The following is a 15,461-nucleotide window of genomic DNA, read 5'->3' as shown; positions in this document are numbered from 1 at the left end:
GTAAAATGTCTATAAATTATGAACCATGAGAGAAACTAGGTTAGCGATGTTGTGAGATGATATACTACTAGTCTGAACTTTGTATCGCTCAGATCATTTTGGAGGTTGACTATTGAACTCAAGATGTATTAAAAAACTGAGATTTACTTAATAGAAAGCTTCAATGTCAGGTTCCTTTCCTATTTTTGTTCAATCATGTTAATGGTTTACATCACTCTCTAGTTTAACTTCTCTTTAACGAGGGTACGAGCTAGTTGGTTTGTGCCCAACAAATCCAACTCGTTGTCCCTTTGTTAGTTAGCACTATATGACTTGTTCCTTTTGAAATATATTTTCATGGTGTGTATGCTTATTGATTAAGTATTCTAATCTTGTGTAGCTTGCATTATATTTTCTCATTTGTTTCTGAGAGCTCTGCTTCCTTTTGAAAATTCAAACTGTGTGTGGTTTGGAGTCTTTATAGCCCAAATATGGGGAGGAGATATTGTGCATATTTAAGATCTTTCAGTATTATGATTTTCTGAGTTATGTCGTGCATGGATTGATCATTAAAATCATTTCTTGTTCTTTAAGAATTGGCTACAGTGACAATCCAACTCAAGGTTTTCCCACTGTGTTTGTAGTGTTGGGTTTGAGGAACTTATGAGAACACCAAGGTTTGATATTAGTTCACGAGAGATCCTTTTATTCAAAATCTTGTTTCAGTATTTGATGTTATGGGTTACACTAGACCTACCCTGCTTGGCTCTTGTTTCCTATATATGGTTGGATGAATTGTAGATCTTTTGTGTGGACTCATTCCTCTGGGTATTTGTGACTTTGGTATAAAGGCTTCAACAATATTATACTTGCATCCAACAAGACTTCCCTTTGAAATATCAACCTGCTCTGAGAACCAAATATTGAGGGCATATTTTCTTTTTATACAGATTTTGTGATTAATAATATAAAAGGAGCGATATTGAGGTTTCTAAACCCAAAGTTCTGTAACAACACAAGTCTTATTCAATATCATAATATATAAGTGTAGGATTCGAACCGTTGTATTCTTTTCCAGAGACTTGTTTGAACTTTGTTTTTGGGTTAAAATCATAGCCATACTGGGCTAAAAATTTGCACAATCTGGTGATTAAAGATTAGTTAGATTTACCAAGTTATGTTTGAATGCAGTGTGACTAAACAATGAATGTATTTGATCTTATCTTGTGAAGTGATGTATTTAGTTAATATATGTGTGGAATAGGTTTCTCTGGTGTTTCAAACAAACTGGTGTGAAAAGGGTTCGCCAAGAGTTGATTCATAGCTTTGCCATTGCCATTTGTTTTCTCCTATAGATTCTTTTATTTAGATGCATGTTAAGACCTTTAACTTGGGATGTTTTTTGATTTGACAAAGTAAGGTTTCCTTTTGGTTATACGAGCTATACATTGGGTCAAAACACCAGGATTGCCATATTTTGAATGCATAGAATGAGAGTGAGTAGTGTAGGTGTTAAAGGCATGAGAGTGTGAGTAGTGCGGGAATTGAAATGATAAGAGAGTGAGAGTTGAGATAGTGCAAGAATGTTTTGATGACATGTGTGATTTATTTAAGCACTCTTTTTGAATTGTTGGATTGAGGCCCGTGTTTTTTCGAGACTTTTGATTATTTGTCTAGTTTGCAATCTTAGTTTGCTTAATGAGTTGGCGAGTGGAGTAACCAGTGTCCAAATTGATATGTGTGTTTTAATAAAGTTTCCATCAAAACATTGCAGGAACAGGGGACAAAGTTTCATCTTTGATTACAAAACTTAGAAGATTGGTTATGTTGGTTTGGAAATAAGAGTATTCCTTTTGCAGTATTTTTGGAGACTTTTGGCATTACATGTGCAACGCCTTGAAGCTTACCAACTTCGGATTGAAAAATAAGTGTTGATTTATCTACAACGACAATATTAACACCCAAAATTTTGGCGTCGTTGTAGGGGAGGTGTTTGAAGAGATTATGGTAAATTTTGACTAAATTCTTTCAGCAGTAGAGGTGAGTTCTGCATTGTTTTTGTTACCAGTGTGCTTCTATTGTTGTGTTTTGGTAGAGGGATAATTTATTTTTAATAACAAAATTATTGTAGCAACAATGTTTTTGAGATAGTTGTAACATTGAATATGAGCTTGATTCTGGCCAACAATTGTTTTCACAATTTCAATTTTTTGTAACATTGAATATGAGCTTGATTTTGGCCAGCAATTGTTTTCATAATTTCAATTTTTTTTTTTTCTTCTTCTTCTGATTGGATTTCTTTTTTCTTAAACATGAATGACTAGGGGTAAAGGACAAAAACCTAGGAAAGGTAGACCTAAAATTGATCATTTTTAAAGTTCTAATTCTCGGATTGTGTCTGTTGCAGGTCAACGCTCTAAATTTACTCAAACCAATCAAGATGGTACGTTAGAATTGGATTATGGAAGCAATAGTTCAAGTGCTTCACATCCAACGACAAGAAAGAAGTAATAGTCCCAGGAGTGCAGATATTTGGGCAAGGTCCATTGAGGTGTTTTTGGCCTCATGGATCATTACCTTGCTATGGGGGGCTACAATATTCAGTAGCAGGAGGATCAATGTTAGTCAAATACTGAGGAGTGCAGAGGAGTGTTGACAATAGAGCAGGAGGCTCAGCAGCAGAGTCAGCAACAACACAATTTTCACAATAGACAGTTGCAAACACAGTTGATTTAGTTTTTTTTTGGATGCTTTTCAGTTGCAGATGTTGCAGTAGTAATAACAACAGTGAGAAGTGTTGCATGCAGTACATTCCAAAGGTGTTGGATCAAGGTAGATGCGAATCCCTTTCTTGTTGAGAGGGATTGTTGAAAATGCAACAAAAAAATCCTAATTTAAATTTCCCTTGAATAAAATTAGGAGAAAATTGAAATTCCACATCACAAGACAACTTGATGAGTTAATTGAGTTGTTATCACTCAGTTATCTTAGTTAATTCGAGTTGAGGGCCTAACTTGAGTCATGTAGAGTGGTTCCTAAATTTTAGGAGCCTAGGTTGAGTTTAATTTGAGTTGTAATAATTAAATTCAGTTAAACTGAGTTAAAGTGAGTTAAACTAGTTCCACCCATTGGAGGAACTAGCAGGATGTCTAACAGTGGTGTGCAACTTCAGTGTTCAGCCAGTTAAGTGATAAATCAACCATAATTAAATCATGCATGCATGAAATATGAGTTACCCAATTGAGATTGAAGTTCAAGGGAAGTGTACTATCAATTGTATAATTTTCCAAGTTGTACAAGTGGTGCATGTAGTCAGAGAAGGGCCTATAGGGATTGAGCATTTATGGATGAGGAATTTCCCTAAATAATAGGGGCCAATTCCCAAGGAAACAACGTAAGGAAATAGGATATTGGCAGGCAACAGAAATGATTAAGTATTGACCAGAGACAACTTGTGAAGCAGTGACATTGATTATACTTGTGCAGAGATTGTTGAGGCTTGAAAAAGCATTGTATTTCTTCTCTATTTTTTTACTAATTCAATACAAATAGGAAGGGATTTTGAGTAGTTGTTTCCCCCTTAGGTAAATCTCTAAGCGTATGTGATTGAATCTTGTCTCATGTTTATGTTGTGATTTTTGATTGATTATTTGTTTCCACAGATGAGTAAAGTAGATTCAAGTCTTTTGTTTTAGCATATTACATAAGCAATTTGAATCTACAAGGAATTTCTACATACTTGACAAGATTTGGAGCTGCAAAAAGGGAAGAGATGGTGATCAAATATGTTGTGGAGAGTACATATTTGTGTAGATATGGAGGTACCTGCACTATTGAGCAAGCATTGTTGAGGAAATCAAAAAGTTGTTAAGCTACAGTGTGACCGAGAAAGCCAATAGAGGAAAGAGAGAACCTGGAGAGGGTCGAATTCAGATGAAGAGCCCCATAATAGATTTGAATGAAGATATGAGATTTGAGATGCTGCTGAGTTTGGAAGAGATGAAAATTTGAAGAAAAGATAAGAGATGTAGATCTAAAGCAAAGGTCTAAGCGTTGATATAAAACTAAGAGTGAGGGGAAGAGACACTGAGATTATATCTAGAACAAAGAAAGAATGTTGTGGGAAATAGTGCAATAGATCTAAATGGTTTAATCAATTGGTTATGCAAACTTTGAGTAAAGGGCCTATGGATCTAAGTTTGAAAATGAGATGAAAAAGGGATCTGCTAGGCAAAGTAGGTTGGTACCTACATATCAAGGAGTGGGTGCTTCCTTCAAGTTGGTGCCTATAAAATTTAGGGAGTTGGCACTTCCTTCATATTGATGCCTATAAAGATTAGGGGGTATGAGCCTCCAACAGGTTGGTGCTTGCAAAGAAAAGGTGGATGGAGCCTCTATTAGGTTGTGGCCTACATAACTTGATGTAGTATGAAGTTTGTGCTTACATTTACATCATAATCAAAAATAGTTTATGGTTTTCTTCCTTATGGGTTTCCACGTAAACTTCTTGTGTTCAAATGTTACACTATTGGTGCATTGTTCTTTTGTTGATTGTGATTGTTTAGGTAAAAATTGATACAAGTTTTAGCCCCTCCTCCCCTTATGTATTTTTCTGATTTCCAACCCGATTTAATGCAAAATGTAAATATAATTAAAATTCAAAGCTTTAATACCCAAATTTAGTGTTTAACAACATCCATAATATTTGAATGAAAAATATTTACTAAAAAATAATTAAAAAGACTATATACTTGATATACCTTAAATTTATAAATTTACTTTTCCATCAAATTTTAACATAAACTTTTTCATCAATTTTAATATAATATATTTTTAAATATAATATATTTTAAAAATATATTCTATATTTAAAATTTTATAATTAATTAAAAATGATCTCATAAATAAAAAATAACCAAATCATTATATATATATATATATATAACTAAAAACATGCAAAACAGAATGTTCTAAATATACCCTCAAATATTATTGAGACTTCTTTTCTTGTTATATTTTATTATTGTTGGTGTACTTTAAAAAAATTACATATTCATATTATTATCCAAAATCAACTAATTGTTAGATAACTAATCTTCGGGATTAACCTTGGGTTAGTTTGGGTAGTTATTGGAGTCCAAGAACTCCCGGGAACTAATTCAATTGTTTCTTATATGTATTTATATGTACAACATGTACATGATTATTAGAGATTGATTAATATACATTTGATTTGGTTTCTAGCCTTGTGTGTTCTACAGTGGTATCATAGTGGGAGAGATGCTCTGTTGAATGAGAGCATGGTTAATTTCCTCTATCAAATAGAATGAATCTGAGACTTCAGAGGTTAATTTGAACGTTATTAGAGCCTTGGTTGAGTTGTTTCTAAACTCCATGTATTTGAAGTCTATGGCATAAAGACACGAAGCATGAAGGTTGTGAGGATACTTGAATGCAACATAAGGTTAGCCCAGTGGGACACCCAAACTATTGACTCTTTGTAAGTTTTATAACTTTCTGTCATAATGAAAGAAGATTGGAGAAATTCAGTGGTATAAAGTTTTTTTTTTAACATATCCTTGGAAGTTAGAATACATGTTGGAGTTTTGAGTGCTTGTTGTTCTCAATAAAAATTTCCAATACTGAGTTGAATACCAATAATTGTTGGATTGTTTGCTAAAAGTTTAAGTTCCATGCACCCAAGGGTTGCTTGTTATTTTAATTTTGGGAGGCTTTATTTGCATTTACTATGTCAAACAGGAGTTTACTTACAATGAAATTTCTGAAAGATAGTATTTGCATTCACAGTAAAATTTATGAAGGATAATATTTACATTTACTGTAAACCGGAGTTTTTACTGAAAGATTTTTTAAGGATAAAAAGTTTTCACTGAAGAATACTTAAAATGAAAGATATATATTTTTTGGTGGTTTGAATTAAATTTTTAATTGAAGAGTGGTCAATTTTTTGGTTGTCCTGGATTTAAAAAAGAGATTTTGTCAGTTTATATATTGGGTGGACGTAGATTGCAGCTGAGTGTGAAGGGGATTGTGAGAATTTTGCAGCAAAATCTCAGACCAATGAGTAACTCACTATGCAACCGGCCGTGTGTGAAGGGGACTAAGAGAATTTCACCATGAGAGCTGGCTGTGTGTGAAGGGGACTAAGAGAATTTTTCAGTGAAATCTCAGACCGGTGAGTAACTGACTATGTGAAGCTTGCAGCAAAGAGAGGTATAACATAGGAGAAGTCGGTAAGCATGGAAGAAATGGCATTCACATTAAATTGTGGTGAAATTTGAAAATTATTTAAATAATAATTTCTAATGTGAACCCTAATTTTTGAGAAAGTTGTGAAAGTTTTCTTTAAATTGAGAAAGGAATAAAAAATACCTAGGAGTAAGGAGTAACTTCGAGGATAACACCATAATGTTCACATGTAAAATTCATTATTAAAAATATTAAAGTCAACCAACAAAATTTAAAAGGAGCCAAGATAAAAAGTAATTTTTATGTGAAGTAAAAAAAAAAAAAAAACTTTACGTAAAAGGAGCCAAGATAAAAGAAGTGGTAAGGCTTGCTCCTTCCTTCTCTTATTTTCATTAAATGGAGTAATTTTGATTGGTGGCAAGTGGAGAAAAGGAGCTTCTGGGGAATGACATCAAGTTTTGATTTTGTTTTTGTTGAAGTTTAAATAACAGAGTTTATGGATATAAAATCAAGAAGGGAAAATGACATTGTGGTTAGTGAAGATTATATAGTTATTTGGTCTATTGAAGGTCTCAAGTTCAAATCTTTATAGAGACAATTTTGAAAGATATTTTTTTAAAAGCTAATTTTGGGAGATATTTTTGGAGGTAGAGTTTATGGATATAAAATCAAGAAGGGAAAATGACATTGTGGTTGGTGAAGTTTATATAGCTATTTGATCTATTGAATGTCTCAAGCTTAAATTTTTATAGAGACAATTTTGAAATATATATATATATATTTTAAAGCTAATTTTGGGAGATATTTTTGGAGGTTGTGAACATGATTTTAGTTTCCATTAGTTGGCGACCTTGAGCATGTCACTATTTGATAAATTTGCAACTCATGCATATTGGATATAACTCACAACAAACTTGAGTTTTCATGGAATTAATTGTATGGAGCAAAGATAAAAGTTCCTAATTGTGTAGTTGCAGCTATATAATCTCTTTATTCTTGAATCTTCTTTGTAAACAGGTGCATTTTCGGTTGAACCTGACACCCGGTTAATTCACCGTAAATTTGTTTATATTGGGTGAATTTTCGGTAGTAGTCGAAACCCCCTTTTTTCAAAGTTGATCATTGGAGAAAATGGCCAAAGTTGATGATTTGTTACAGTTATTACACAATTTAATGTCATCCACAGTTCATAACAGTGTCCAAGTCAGCAAGGACATGCTTTCACACATCTACTCTTGTTTGCAAAACGCGAAAAGCAAAATTGAATTTTTGGAGCTAGAATCCTAGTTTTAGCGAGAATAACTGCAAAAGAAGAATTTTGAATATGTTCTTGTTCAGAATAATCGCTTGTTTGAGCCCGATCATTAGTCAGAAAATAATCAGAGTAATGCAGTGGTTTCAAAAGGAAATGCAATTGAAAGTTCTTATGAAAATCCTGATATTCCCAAATCTTTAATAAGGCCATGGGAAGAGATTAGATATAATAAACATAGAACTGGTTTGGGTTATAAAGAGGATATTCTGGATGTATCTTTTCACATACCAAATTTTGCTAAACCGATACAATTCCTAAGCGCTAGATTTATGGACGATGTTGTTCCAGAACAAGTTGATAGATGCCAACAATGTAACAAAGTTGGACATATGAAAGATCGGTGTTTTGATCTTCACCTGTGTGAGCATTGCGGAAAGCGAAATCATCATACAAATAGATGTTCCAGAAAGAAGTCTACTGCAAGAGAGAAGGTAAATTTCGGATGGATTGCTTCTTGGGATTGGACCAAAACAGCCAAGAAGATTTGCAAGGCATATCGAAGAATATGTTCTAGAGTGATGACCAACCTTGCAGTGATGAAGAGTACTTCTCACCTTGTATCCGACAAGGGGGGAATAGTTGATGGTCTGCTACAGGTTCGAGTTCGAGATGTCAAGCAAGCCTGAGTCAGAGTTGAGTTGATCGAGTTGATTGAGCACTTCCATGTTTGGAATTGTTTGAGGAACTGTTGTGATAGTTCCAGAGTTTGTGGTCACCTTAAAACCACATTTTTTGTTGTTCTGAGAATTGCTATGAAGGTTCCAAAGTTGGTGTTGGTTGAGACCTTGAGTTCTCCCATATTTGTTTGTGGTCATCCTTAAAAACCATTTTCTGAGAGACATTCAGCTCTTGGTTGGGATGCATTTTTACATTTTAAGCTCTCGTTCTTGGACTTTGGTATATCCCTTCGGATTAAGGGGGGACTGTTAGATAGTTGATCCTTGAGATTAAATTTAGGTCAGTTTGGGTAGTTATTAGAGTCCAAGAACTCCCGTGAACTAATTCAACTGTTTCCTATATGTATTTATATGTACAACATGTACATAATTCTTAGAGATTGATTAATATACATTTGATTTGGTTTCCAGTCTCATGTGTTTTACACTAATTTCATCACAAATTTATAAGGCGAAAGAAAAAATATATTATATAATAATTAACATCCTTATAATCTAAAAAAGAGGTTTTTGTTTGAGAGAAACATAGAATGTATAAATAATTTATCAGTTTAGTATGATCCAATCTACCATATCAAAGATATATAAAAGCTTATCTCCCTTACCATAACTTAAAAACTTATATATCTCTTTAATATTTATTTGTTTAATCTAAGCATAACATTTAAAAGAGGTAAAAACTTATATATCCCTATTAACTTTTAAATCGAGTGTGCTCCATTCCTATCATTGTCACTGCATCAAAGGAGTGTAGATTAATAACTATATTTCAAAGTCAAATGAGTGTAGATAACTAAATTCTAATAAATTTTCTACTCTTTAAAAAAACAACAAAAAAACACCACCTCGCATATTACTTTCCATTTTTCAATCAATACAACTTTTGTTATCACATGGGAATTAAATTGCACAAAATTTAAATCTCAATTTCAAATAAACTTGTAGCTTGCCCACCTTGCACAGAAGAAGGTAAACAATGACGTGGCGTGCCCAGCTTACCACGAATCAGAAGTAGCTCCGCTGATTTCCTCGGAGGCTTGTTGTGGTTGTTGTAGGGATGTTTTCTGTGTAGCCAAAGCTTCAATCTGACCTTGTTGGACTGTTTGCTGGTGGAGTTGGGCGTCAATTTTGTCAGCTATTGCAACGAGCTCAAGGGTAAGCGACCAATTGGTACACTTGATCCAAGACCGTGGGAGACTGTGCAGTCATGTTCACGCGTGGAAGCGTCACCGTCATCCATGCGATGTGATCGAAAAATATTAGCAGGAGAATTTGCTTTGTCATGCATATACGGTAGCAAACTAAGTGGGCTTGATTGTGGGGAAAACTCCACAATTAAGCACGCTTGAGCCAAAGTCGATTTGGGATGGGTGACATCCTGGGAAGTCCTAATTACTGGGTGCAAGCCCTAGAAGTGATGATTGACACTATGTGATTCATTTCACTAGTTTCAATCCCACTTCTTCTCCCCTGTGAGCATCACCCAACGCAATGAGTGCTAAGTGGACTATTCAAAAATCGTGAGAAATTAGTCAGTTACGACTGCCTCTCATGGAAATGGTCATAGATGAATGACTTACTTAATGCAGTTGAATCCAAAAAAATGATATCTAATATAATGCACTGCGAAAACCCCTTGATACTTAAAAAAAAAAAGAGTGATCTGTCAAATCTTTTATAAATGTGATAGGGTGTTTTATTAAGGTACTTTGTGGTGTAAAGTCCATGGGTTCAAAACTCTGTGGGCAAAAATCCAGCTATGCTAAGGGTTGGTGTGGCCCAGGCCGAGTGCGATCTCTAAGTGATTTTGACGACTTAGATGTCCCTAGGTCACGACTACTTAAGACACAAGTTACTCATGTAGTCATTCGAGGACTGACATAAACTAGCAAACACAAACAATCATTTTATAAATAATCAGTAGTCAAGGTTGCATGTAACTTGGTTCTTGAGGCAATATTGTTTTGAAACTTGATTATAATGATAATTATCTCAAACTAATTAATAAGTGTTTTTTCAAATCTTTTTATAAATAATTAGTAGTCAAGATGATTGCATGGAACTTAAAACTTGATTATAATGATAATTATCTCAAATTAATTAATAAGTGTTTTGTCAAATATTTTTATAAATAACTAGTAGTCAAGATGGTGTCATGGAACTTGTTCTTGAAGCAATATATTTGGAGGGAGAATAGGGAATATTTAATTTATAAATCACATGCAAAAAAAATGGTGATATCCTTGTAAAATTTTAAGCCTTGTAGAGATGCAGAGATTAGTTGATATTGTAGTCCATGGAATGTTTCTGGGTCATTATTGAATGAATATTGAGTTTGAATACTTTATTAAATTTCAATATTAGCTTTGAGCATATACATTCATATAAGCAATTGCAATGATAATTCTAACAAACATCTACAAGGAATAGAGATGGTGTACTCATAGATTACAATTATATAACTTTAGCAACTGATATTATCTTTGTTTGTTATTCAATACACATTTCTTCCTAAAATTTGGACATGCCTAAGTAACTTGTAGCATTAATAACTTTTTCACACAAACAACTACCATTAATGAATAGTAAGCATGAAAAAAAAGAAATTATTGAACATTACTATAGCTTTTGAGTGCCATCTAGTGATTAATCAATTATAAATAGATCCCATAAATTCATCATCGATAGCTTTTGGAGAGCAAAGCCTTTTTTTTTAATGCCTTCACCAAGTTTTACTAGACCCACAAGACCACATATGATATAAGTATTTTTATTTTTATTTCTTTTATAGAAAAAAACAACTTGAGCAGTAAATAATTTCCCTTTTAGGAAAAACATTCTTAAAAACCTATATTTCCTCCATAAAATCCATAAGTTCAAAATGAGTATTTATCCTTTATATATTGTAGGTAGAGTGTGAGGGAGATGTCTATTTCCTTCCACGCTCAACATGATGTTGACACATTGGCTTAAAGGAATATTGAATAAAAAATAACAAAAAAGACAATTTCAATGTTGGCCATAAACAAAATATTTTAATGCCCACATTAATTAATACCAGCTTAGATCCATCTAACTCTGGATCTATCATGCGCTGAGAGGGATCAAATCCCTCGAGGTGCAAACCTTCGGATCTATCATGTGCCGAGAGGGATCAAATCCCTCGAGGTGTAAACCTTCTTTTTGGAGTGTGGAATTTGAGGAAAGATTTGCACCTCAGATTTGATCCCTCTGGGTGCATGATAGATCCAAAGTTAAATGGATGTAGGTTGGTTCCAGTTGAGGGCGACAATGACACATTTTTAGATTATCATTATTATGCATATTTTTTAGATAAACTTCATACTTTGAAATTTACATCATGTTTTGTTTGTTTGACATGACTATATCATTCTCTTCTTTAATTTTGTGTTTGTTGCTTGCCTTGAATGGTTTGTATGTTTGCGCCTAGATGCTTTGTGTGGTTTGTGTGTTTGGATTTGGATGGTAATGTTTGTGAATGTTACAATTGTTGTGTTATATTTCTATATGTGTATGTAATTGTCTGGTAGTAATTAGTTGGTGATGAAGAAGGGAGACAATCTTGTCGATAGTTTATAAGAGGATTGATACTACACATATATTTCATTTAATTTTAGGTATGACAACTTTTGACAATTAATAATTTATAATAGTGTCCCTCCAGGTATTACTAAATATATTTTGAAGAGTAGTTTTAATAATTTATTGCATCAAAATTACTCTTGAAATCATTTGTTTCATTGCTAATGTTTGAAATAATTGATTTCCTTCAAAATATTTTGATGATTTATTTTATTTTATTTTTTGTTTATCTATAGTTTGTTTTGGAAAAGCAACAAATAATGTAATTTTGATTTTTTTTAATGAGTTGTCAGATTTACAAAATCTTTAAACTATTTTTTAGTTTTTCCATCTTTTCATATTGATTATATGAAAAGGATAGTTGAGATTGTAAACCATTCAATTCTTTAACTCGAACTATTGTAGTAAACATCATACCTTGTCTCTTTTGCTCTCCAATATTAATAGGTTGAATTACTATAACACAAAAATCAATGCAAATTGTCAATCATTTTTTTTGTACTTACATTGAAATCAATGCAGACTGTTAATCCAACCACTTTAAGTTAATGTACCATCGTACATTGAGTTGCCTTAAATCAGAAATCATCATCTGCGTTGAAATCAATGCATCTAATGCACATAATTAAATAAGATTAGAAAACATTTACATTGAAATCAATCAATCTAATGCAAACAATCAACTAGGATTACAAATCAACATTTACACTAAAATCAATGCATCTAGTGCAAGTAATCAAATAAGATTAGAAATCAATGTCTACACTGAAATCAATGCATCTAGTGCAAGCAATCAAATACGATTAGAAATCAACATCTACACTAAAATAAATGCATCTAGTGCAAGCAGTCAAATAGGATTAGAAATCACCATCTACATTGAAATCAATGCATCTAGTGCAAGCAATCAAATAGGATTAAAAATCACAATTTACATCGAAATCCATGCATCTAGTGCAAGAAATCAAGTAGAATTAGAAATCACCCTCTACATCGAAATCAATGCATATAGTGCAAGCAATCAAATAGGATTAGAAATAAACATCATTAGGATGTAGATATTAATTTAAAATTATAAATAAGAATAAATAATAATTATTATTATTTTAATACTTATTTTGTTGTATTTAAAATATATTTAGCCCATGGGATAGCTCAACTTGCAATAATCTTGGTGAGCTAGAAAAAATCACAAATATTCAACTATAAACCTTTGGTGTAGTGGCGTAGTGATTCTGTCTATTGCATTGAGAATCAAAATTCCAAAACAAAAACTTAATGATTATGGTTATTTATTGCAGAGTTATAGGAGTGACGATTTGAAATCTCAACCTTGGTGAGATATAACACATTATAAATATTCAATTATAAATCATTGGTGTAGTAATTCAATTTATGTCTTAAAAAAAAAAAAAAATTATATTTTACAATATCAATGAACATTATGTAAAAGAAAAACTTAAAATTCCCCTAGTAAGTATGTTGATGCACATTGATGCCCTATCTTTAAGGGTAGTTTTGGATAGTCCTCTCAGAGACCTTTCCAACAGTATATAACACTTGGTCAAACTCCCAAGGATTGGAGAGAAAAAGCGTGTTGAAGTGAAGGTGTGTTTGGCAAAAAGAGAAGGATTCAAAGAATTAGGGTATGCGGGTCATCTGGGGCACAAACAAGTTAGCATGCAACTAAGAGAACTAGATACCATATTAAGTCGAACTTATTTGGGAAGTGCAGAATACCTGGAAGCCTTTTGTATCCAAACAATCTGGGGTTTATATCATTTTTCCAGAATCATATTCAAGTGGAAAAGTAAGCAGTGTCAAGGTTCTATAATTTTTAGGTTTCATGTGAAGGTAAAGATATATGAGTATCTGGGTATTTGAGGGTTGCACAAGCCAACCACATAAATAATGACCCAGATCCAAATTTAATTTGGCAATAGAGGTGTCATGATTCCAGTAAAGCTTGGTTCTGCACGGAGAAAGAGATATCCAAGTATCTGGGCATTTGCGTTTTTTGAGGGCATGACAAAGGAAAACATAGGAAAGTGCCAAATACCAGATTTCCTCATATTGGGGATGATATCATGGCAACAAAAAAAGGTGGAAGAACCTGATTCAGTCATGGAGACAAGTTAAATGTTTGTATGTTGAACTGGTGAGCTGATGTGGAAAGACTTTTAGTCGTGAGAGATGTATTTAAGCCTCTGAACCTTTGGGTTATACCACACATGCCATAGCCCAAAAAAACTTGAATACCGCATTGAACAGAAAAAGCATAATAACATAAATTAACCAAATTTTGCAAGTTGTGAAATTAAGCGCCTTTTGTGCTTAAGTTATTGATCCTGGCTCAAAGTCATAGGTGTCAAAGAGTTGAAGTCTTAGGGGGCAGCGAAAATAAAAATTTGGCATTTGAGTACCAATTTTTATTGAATGCACTAAAGTTTGCTAGAGATGAGAAATTTGTTTTTATTGGTGTATATAACAAGAGTCAAGAAAATGTGAAGGTGTGAGTAATAAAGGAGAGACCTTATGAGAAGTGAGGTAGTTGAGAGAGAACTCACAGAGTTGAATAACTAGTTCGATTTGTACAAGAAGCAAAGCGATCTACACGTTAAAAGGGATGTATGCAAACCTGTAGGTTATTGAATTGATGCAGAACATATCTTAATTGGAGCAGAGAGTTAAGTGTGCATGGAAGATTTGGAGTTCTCTTATGGAAGAATGGGTGTTGTAGCTACCATGGACTATATGTAGCACATTGTGTTCAAATTGAAGAAAGCAAGGAGAGGAAGTCGAGTATGGAGGACTGAGAGGGCCAAGAGTGTTTGCCTAGAAGATATCTAAATAAAGATCCAAAATATGAGAAGCTAATGTGTGGTGAAGTGCATATTTGACAAGATCTAGAGTTGTGGAAAGGAGAAGAGATGGTGATCAAGTATGTTGTGGAGAGTACAAATTTGTGTAGATGTGGAGGTACTTGCACTATTGAGCAGGGATTGTTGAGGAAATCAAAAAGTTGTTGAGATATAGTGTGATCGAGAAAGCCAATAGAGTGAAGAGAGAGCCTAGAGAGGGTCGAATTGAACAGAAGAGCCCATAACAGATTTGAATGAAGATGTGAGATTTGAGATGCTATTGAGTTTTGGAAGAGATGCAGATCTGAAGAAAAGATAAGAGATGTAGATCTGAAGCAAAGGTCTTAGCGCTAATATTAGAACTAAGAGTGAGGGGAAGAGACACTAAGATCATATCTAGAACAAAGAAAGAACAATCTGGGAGATAGTGTAGTAGAGCTGAATGGTAATCAATTGGTTATACAAAACTTTGAGTAAAAAGCCTATGGATCTGAGTTTGAAAATGAGAGGGAAAAGGCATCTGCTATGCTAAAAAAGAATCTACTAAAAAAAAGATTTTTCATCAATTTTAATATAATATATTTTTAAAATATATTTTATAATTAATTTAAAATTATCTCATAAATAAAAAATAACCAAATTTTTATATATAACATTTTTATTGGCAGCTCTTTCTTCTAGATATAGATCTTAATCAGCGACTTGTGTAACACAGCCACATTTTCACAGAACAGTGCTAAAATGCCTGCAAAGTTGCAGGGACAAGGTACACCTAACAGGGGGCAGGGAAGAAACTAGAGCATCAGAAATAAAAAC

Source organism: Pinus tabuliformis, chromosome 1_2 (assembly GCF_031772625.1).
Source record: "Pinus tabuliformis cultivar Carrire ecotype Pingquan chromosome 1_2, CPIR1, whole genome shotgun sequence".
Taxonomy (NCBI): domain Eukaryota; kingdom Viridiplantae; phylum Streptophyta; class Pinopsida; order Pinales; family Pinaceae; genus Pinus; species Pinus tabuliformis.
Note: the sequence above shows the minus strand (reverse complement) of the source record.